The sequence below is a fragment of the Triticum urartu genome, chromosome 3 (genome assembly GCF_003073215.2).
Source record: "Triticum urartu cultivar G1812 chromosome 3, Tu2.1, whole genome shotgun sequence".
NCBI classification, from domain to species: Eukaryota; Viridiplantae; Streptophyta; class Magnoliopsida; order Poales; family Poaceae; genus Triticum; species Triticum urartu.
Genome location: NC_053024.1, coordinates 47156887 through 47165074, shown reverse-complemented (window position 1 = coordinate 47165074; position 8188 = coordinate 47156887).

Genomic DNA, 8188 nt, shown 5'->3' with positions numbered 1-8188 from the left:
TAGTTAACCTTGTTAGTTAACTATGTCACTAACGTGTGGACCCCACACGTCAGGTTTGACCTGGACCAAGCCGTTGACCTGCTGACATCACTGTGAGTTCATGCTGACGCAGTAAAGCACTTTCTGGAATTAAGTTTAATCAGGAAGTTCCAGAAATTGCCTAAACTTCTAAAAATCATAGAAATTCAACCGTAGCTCAGAATGAAATAAATTATATATGAAAAATGATCAGAAAAATCTAATCTATCCATCTGTACCACTTTCATGCATGTTTGAACAACTTAAAGTTGCTGTATAAGACAATTTGAATAAATGGCATTTGAAATGCCTTATATGGAGTTTGAATTTGAACCTAGGGTTCAAACCAACGTCATTTAATATGGTTGCTAGTTGCATTAGCTCAATCAACAGCATATTGCCATGAAATTATCATGCCTCATATTTGTTGAATTGCATTGATTGTGTCCCTCTTTGTTTTCCGGTAATTGTCCCCCTTCAGTAGATGTTGTACCGGTGATGAGATCGATGACACCAATGAATAACTATATTATCTTCAGAAGTGCCAGGCAAGCAAAACCCCCCTTGTTCATTCCGATACAATCCCACTCTCGCTCCTGCTCTCTTTTACTGCATTAGGACAACAACGATTCAATTGTTACATGTTGCGGTAGTTGAACCCCTTTCCTCTGCATGACCTGTCATTGCCACAGTAAATAGATGAAACCCACTAGCATAAGTAGGAGTTGTTTCAGCCCTGATGTGCCTACTCGTTCATGCTTGTTTGTCATGCCTGCTATTGCATAGAGTTGTGTCAGGTCTTATTCATCGGGAATGAATCGGAGGTGTGTGAACATGTCCTACTGTGTGTGAGCTAAGTGTGTGAACACGTTTTGGTAAAGGTAGCGGTGAGAGGCCATGTAGGAGTACATGGTGGGTTGTCTCATTGAAACCGTCCTCAGGAACTGAGTTCTGTGTCTGTGATCCATGAACAGCTACTACCACTCATTGGGATCCTTAATTGACCCTCTCGGCTTCTTAATCACCCTAGTACTTTGTCCAGGAGTTGCAACTAGTTTCTGGTGTTTGTAGGTTATGTGTTTGCAGCCGTGCGTAGCGCTGACCCTAGGGGTGGGCTATGTTGCGGTAGATACACCGTGGCACGGTGTTCCAGGCGCCCGTTTGGTGACTCGGGAACCCTGTTCACATCGTTCGGGGCCATATGTGGAAACCTCGACCGGACTCCCTGCGGATGGAATCTGGATAGGCGATAAACCTGGACTAGAGACTTAAGTGTTTAGGTAGGCCATGGCCGACACCCTCGCCAGGCTTCCGCTTGAAGGTTGCCGAGATACATGACGTGTATATGGTGGTAAGTGGTGGGAGCGTGTGTGAAGAAGTACACCCCTGCAGGGTTATCATTATCTATTCGAATAGCCGGATTCGTCGGATATGGAAACTTGGACCCCTTGCATAGTTCATAGACAAGTGAAAGTGGATACTCTAAAACTCGCAAGATAAGTGTGAGTGGTATGGATGGCCTTCTCGTAGGGAGACGAGAGCGGATCCATAGTGGTGTATTGAATGGTAAACATGTGGACTCATGTGCGCCACCTCAAAAGAGTTGCTTGCAGTTGTAGTTCAGATTAGCCACTGAGTCAAAGCTGGCTTGCTGCAGTTAAACTCCACCACCCCCTTTGTTGATACCGGTGCATATGTAGTTAGTTCTGATGTAAGTCTTGCTGGGTACATTTGTACTCACGTTTGCCTATTCTATGTTTTTGCAGAGAGACGTCAGTCTCGCTAGTAGTTCCGTGTGGACTTCGACGTTTAGCTTGATACCTCAGCTACGATCTTGTGCCCTCGGCAGGATCTGGTAGATAGTCAGGCTTCTTAGCCTTTTTCATTTGTAGACGTCTGTACTCAGACATGTTAAGCTTCCGCATATGCTTGATTTGTACGCTATGATTGTTGGGTCATGAGACCCATGTTTGTAATATCTCGCTCCTCGGAGCCTAATGAATAAATACTTTGAGTCGTAGAGTTATGTTGTGATGCCATGTTGTATTTACACATATCGAGCATATTGTGTGTTTGATTGAAATGCTTGCTATGTATGGGATCCGACAATCTAGTTGTTTATCCTTGGGAGCCTCTCTTATGGGGAAATGTAGTCTAGTGCCTCCTTGAGCCATAGTAGTCCGCTACAGCCCGGTTCACCGGAGCCCTGCTAGCCCAGCACTACTGCTCAGGACACTTGACTGGCCGGCATGTGTTTCACTTCGTTCCTGTGTCTGTCCCTTTGGGGAAATGTCACGCGGTGACATCCGGAGTCCTGCCTAGCCAGCTACAGCCCGGGTTACCAGAGTCCTTTTAGCCCAGTGCTACAGCCTGGATAAACACGCTGCTGACCGACATGCTCGAAGTTGATTCATGTATGCCTGTCCCAATGGGTTAGTGCCGCTTTGGGTTCACGACTAGCCATGTCGGCCCGGGTTCTCTGTCATATGGATGCTAGCGACACTATCATATACGTGAGCCAAAAGGCGCAAACGGTCCCGGGCCAGGTAAGGTGGCACCCGTGGGAATACCGTGCGTGAGGCTGCAAAGTGATATGATGTATTACTGGCTGGGTCGATGTGGCTTAGGATCGGGGTCCTGACAGCGTTGGTATCAGAGCCTGACTGCCTATAGGATTAGCAAGCCAAACTGGTCGAAGTCGAGTCTAGAAATGCTTTAGTTATGTAAGGGAATTGATTGTGGAAGGGAACGTACGGCTATTTTTACTCCTTATACCTCATGCTCTCTGATCTGAGTCATCCTCTTCTTTTCTACGGGAATTAAGAACTAGGCCTTCTCATCTATCTATCAGGATGACATGTTACTAATCTGTAGACTTATAGGATTGTTGGATTCAAGTCTTAGTTCAGTTCCTTTTACCTCCGTATGCTCATAGCTAGCCTCAGAACCTTGATATTGTAATGTTGAGTGGTCATGGCACTATTTTGTAGGATGTCTCAAATATTTCGAGCATTCACAGCCGTTATGCTGTCCGAGTCATCCCAGGTTTCTAAATAGTCTGATGCATTTGCAAATCCCTTCCTCCTGTTCCTGATGTCCATTTGGGCCAGATTAATCACACTAATCGGTGAGTTGAGGTACTTTGTTGCCTCGACATATATGTTGGAGCTATTACTATGACCCTAGGTGTTTTAGGGAGTCACCTAGTGATCTAGCCATGTTTTGTATCCCAAGTGTGTGATTCTGGCCATTATTCTCAAAAGCATCCCGTGATGCCATGTAGTGGTAGGTATTCTATTCATGGGTTCTTGAACCCGAGATTCACCCTACTTACCTCATGTTGATAGTGTTGCTAGTTCCTTTAGGATATTAGTAACCTTTGCGATAGTCCTCGAGGTCTGTGGTATTTCCTTCTTCCAAATACTATGAACCACTTATGGCAGAAGTTTGTTGTATCAAAAGATCACAACCAGAGTGCTCTTAATGAGTTCTCCATTCTGCATTGTGAATCTGCCAGTCCTACCTATCTGCATGGGTTGTCCGGAAGAAATGTTGAGCTTTGCTCGACATACTGATCTATGCATCCACAACTCAGAAAATTATATGTTCCTCGAGTTGTTCCTCTTCAGTTGTATTCCGACCATCTTCTATCAGATGATAGCCAAGAGTATGTGTGCATTTGTGTTCATCGATGCCTATTATTCTTGTGGTCCGTCAAGCCATTCTATTCCAGAATGACTAGGAGAAACAAACTCCAGTACCTCATCCATATCTAGGATTGGGTCAAAGTAGTTGTATCCCGCAGATCAAAATGCCAATCCAGCTCTTGCTCTGTTCTACCTTGGAGTTCTACCCTATTCATGTCAAGAATATCATAGGAATTGCACCATCTCTTATGAAGTTTTGATACAGTGATACTTCTCGCCATCATTATTCATTCCTCGGTTCCGTGTTGTTGTAACCGGAATGCCGACAAGTGAATTGTGATGTGTGAAATCAATACTCCGAGAAACTCGTTGCTTTGTAGTAAATGGAAAATATTCTCATTCTTAGCGTGTTGGTTATTGAATCACCATCCTAGGACTGATCGTGCTACCTAGTCCTTATCTCTGGTGCACTCCTCGATCAATGAGTGAGGATTATTCCATTCCTCGCTTATCTGATCATATTGTCTTGCTCTGAAAAGCAAGATTGTTCTCGAGCTTAGTAACATATCGGTGGTTCGTGATTTTCCGGATATCTTCCCGGAAGTGTTACCAGGTTGTCACCTGACCGCTATGTTGAGTTCGTGATCAAGTTGGTTGTTGTAAACCACCCCTTCTCCAAGAATCTGTGTTGGATACCCCTGAGCTAGTTGGTTAAGCTAAACAACAACTTGGAGAGTTGGAAGATAAAAGACTTTGCCGAATTGGTTCTTTCTGAAGGGTTATCTTTGTGTTTGTGCGTGTACTGAAGAAAGATGATATCTTCACCAATTGGTCCTCGTGATCAGTTGTTGGATCTATTGCCTTGTCAAAACTTTGACTTGAGTATGGGTTATCGTCAAGTCAAATCAGAACCAACGATGTTCGTAGTGTTGTCTTACTCGTGGTTGATTCCTCGAGAATACACCATTACATCTTTTGGTCTGACCAATGCTATCACCGTGTTCACATGATGGTGGAAGTCCGGTGATATGGAAATTCCGATGAGTTGTTGTTGAGCCCATCAGCAGCATCTTATTTTCTCCATGGCTCATGTCGAACATCAAGCTAGTGTTGGAAACTTGTGCAAGCATATCTTCATGCTCTGTTCATGAAGTATCTGTCTGGATGAAAGAAGTGACTTCCTCTGGTTCACGTGCAATCGATGCAAGTTGCCGCCGTGAACTCGAGAAAGATTGTTTTTGTTTCCTCTGGAATCTTCCCAAGTTAGTCACGCATAGGTGCGAAGTACTCTATGGTGTGATAGGTTGGCCGCCTCCATTCTATATGTGTTTCCTAGCACACCAAGCCACTGACTGATTTGTTCAAGGAGAAGAAGTTCCTTCTTAAGAATCATGACTTATGTCAGGACTTAGTTATCCTCGATGACGGTTCCCCAACCTGAACTTGGTAGTATTTTATTATAAGACTACCACGTGGTCACGCTTGTCTCGGATAGCGTGTTCACAGGTTTGTAGCAGAACCAGCTCATGTTTTGGAGCCTGCTATCGTAGTTCATTCCCCGAGTACTCGCAACGTCATCTCGTCAAATTGTGTTGCAAACCTTCATTTTCCTCTCTAGACTCAAAGAGTCTGGAATATCCTGACACCAACCAGATCTGAATCTCAGGCAGATATGTTGGTTGGAGCATTTTCCAAGAACTATAATATCGGTCTCTCGATAACCGGTAAAGTGGATGTCGTGGCCAACACACCCAGTCGGAAGATCTATTATTGTAGTATCTTGATTGAAGAAGTTGGCCACCTCTCTATAAGGATTTCATAGGATTTTCTCCAGAAGTTGTTCCTTATGGATCCTTTGTATTCCGAAGTCCGACCACTACTTGATGGCTATGTTGATGCTTTAAAGCATGACCATGGTAACCAGTACATCAAGGGGAACATTAGAAGCAGAGTGCTAAATGTCTCTCGGTTGATCATCCAGATTTTGATTCCTTGGCCTCGCTAAGGTGAAATCTGAGAACGTGTTATCTTTCTTTGCATCTGCATCTTCCACCATTATTCATCATGGTAGCATGTTGTGTTGCCAGGATCCTTGACACGGATATTGGTAAAACCTTGATTGATACGGAAATGCTCAAGTTCTTGAGAGCACGCTTAAGCACTAGGATTTATCGTCGGCATTAACTGGGATCCGTTCTCAGTTTCTTCGATTATGCCATAACCTTTCAAACAGTGGAATCTCTCTCTACTGTTGGGTTCCTCCCCAGTTACTAGAATCATTCCCAGCATTTGCATTTTGTTCCCAGCTTGCACCTCCATTGTGTCCTCCTACTACGGACTACCCTTCTCAGTAATTACTGATCAGGATCATCTTCAAAGTGATCCTACCACGGGTTCCATCTATTTCCGATGAATAACAAATCATCCATCGCGTTTTCCTCAACAAGGTAGTCCACATCATCCATTCTAGTATGAGTATGCCATTTCTTCAAGCTCCTTCACGCGATCGTTTGTGATTGCCTCAGGCTGGTGAGAAGAGTTTCAATGATCTCTGAATCAAAAGTAATTCTTTTTGCCACTTAAGGGAATATTTCTACGAGTCACCTTTCCCTAAGGTCTCCCGTTATGGAATCATGGCAATTACCTCCTTGCTACTTTGAAACCATGCACCATCCTACTCCAGCGTGGAATTGTTGCCTACCAATTTGAACCCTTGTCATCTATTACCTTCCATCTCTCTCGATGTGTGTTTTGTGTCTTAGCTCAAGAGATGTTCTAATGTCTCACTCCATGAGTTGATCTTGAGTTGCTCGATCTTTGAGAAGATCGTTTCCTGTAGAGTTTCCTTCCCTCTTCATCGTGTGGGATGAAGATCTCGAAGACAAAGACGTCAAGAGCAATGTGATGCAATATATCGGTATCTTCGAGAAGGACACTTGGATCAAGAAGACTGTGATAGTTTTGTGACCCCTCTGTCTTCTTACTCCACTTCTTGAATCTCGGGACGAGATTCTTGTTTTAGTGGGGGTGAGTTGTCACATCCCAAGTTCTGGTAATGCCTAGTGCTAACATATGGTGTTGCATCATGTCTACTTTACTCAGAAAATTGAAATGGGGCTGACAGAACCCCTAGCACCCCATTAATCCAGCTAGGATTTACTAAAATCTTTTTTAATGAACCTGAAATGCCCTTCTAAAATGTTCATCATCTTTGCCTTGGTCTTAAACCTCTGACAGAAATGGTGCACATATTTCTAGGACATCATAGGGTCACTGAATTAAATCATACTCTATTTGCATTCGGGCATTTAAATGCTGTAGAATATTTTAGATCTCCAAATAATCCTAAACTAAAATGTTCCATGTTGGTTATATGCTAAACAGTGGGCATGAGCAGTTTGGAGATTTTTGAGTGTGCCTAAGTATTTTTAATAAAGCCCAGAACAAAATAACAAAATAAAAAAGAGAAATAAAATAGAAATGGAGAGAGAGAACCCCACCTGGCTTACCTAGGCCACTTATCTGGCCAGCCCAGCTGGCGGCCCAGCCAGCTGGCCAGCCCACCGAGGGCACAGGCGTCCTCTTCCTCCTGCCAGAAGGCAGAGGAGAAGACAGCCACGGCGCCGTGGCGTGCCACGCCGGCAGCTGCCTGCTTGGCTGCCCCCTCATCGCCCTGGCCTTCATCCGCAACGCCACGCGTCCCCTGCACCCTCTCTCGACCTCTCCCATCGTCTCTCCCCTCCTCTGTCTCTCTCGCACACGACCACCCGAGCGCCACCGTCGCCGGCGCTCACCGTAGCCATGGCCACCGGCCCTCCTTAGTCCACCCAGCGTTTCCAGAGGCTCCGCCTCGACCCCCTCTCTCTTCCACCCCGAGCCACGCCACCGCGGGAGCCCCACATCGCCGCCATGAGTCGTCTTCCCCGAGCCCGGCCGCCGGACACCATCGACGGATTCGTCGCCTTCCGGTCACCCACGAGCCAGCTGAGCCTGTCGTCGGCCTCACTGTGAGCTCCCGGTCCTTTCCCCCTTAACCACGCCGTCGTTTTCGCCCCGTAGCTGCTGCCCTGCGAGCACCCGAAGCTCGCCACCGCTGTGCCTCGTCGCCGGCGTGGCTAGAGCCCGCAAACGTTGCGTCAGAGCATGTTTTCGTCCTCAGCGCGTTCCCAGGAACCCAGAACACCTACCCACTCGACCTCCCATGCACCGTAGCACGCTGTCCACCTTCGCCGAACTCCGGCTGCCGCGGAAGTGGACACCGCCGTCGATCTAGGTCGTCTCCGGCGACCCCACTAGCACCAGCCGACGCGGACGAGGCTCAGGGTCCCAACGGTGCCATCCGCGCCTCGAACCGTGGCCTGTGCTGCGATTCCGTGCATCGCCGCCGTCTTGGACCTCGCCGGCGGTTAGTCGCCGGCAGGTTTGCCCGATTTGACCGGGGGTTTGACCCCGTCTGACCAGGGTCTGACCACCCTGGGTCACTGACGCGTGGGGCTAGCCCTGCTAATTAACCTAGGTTAGTG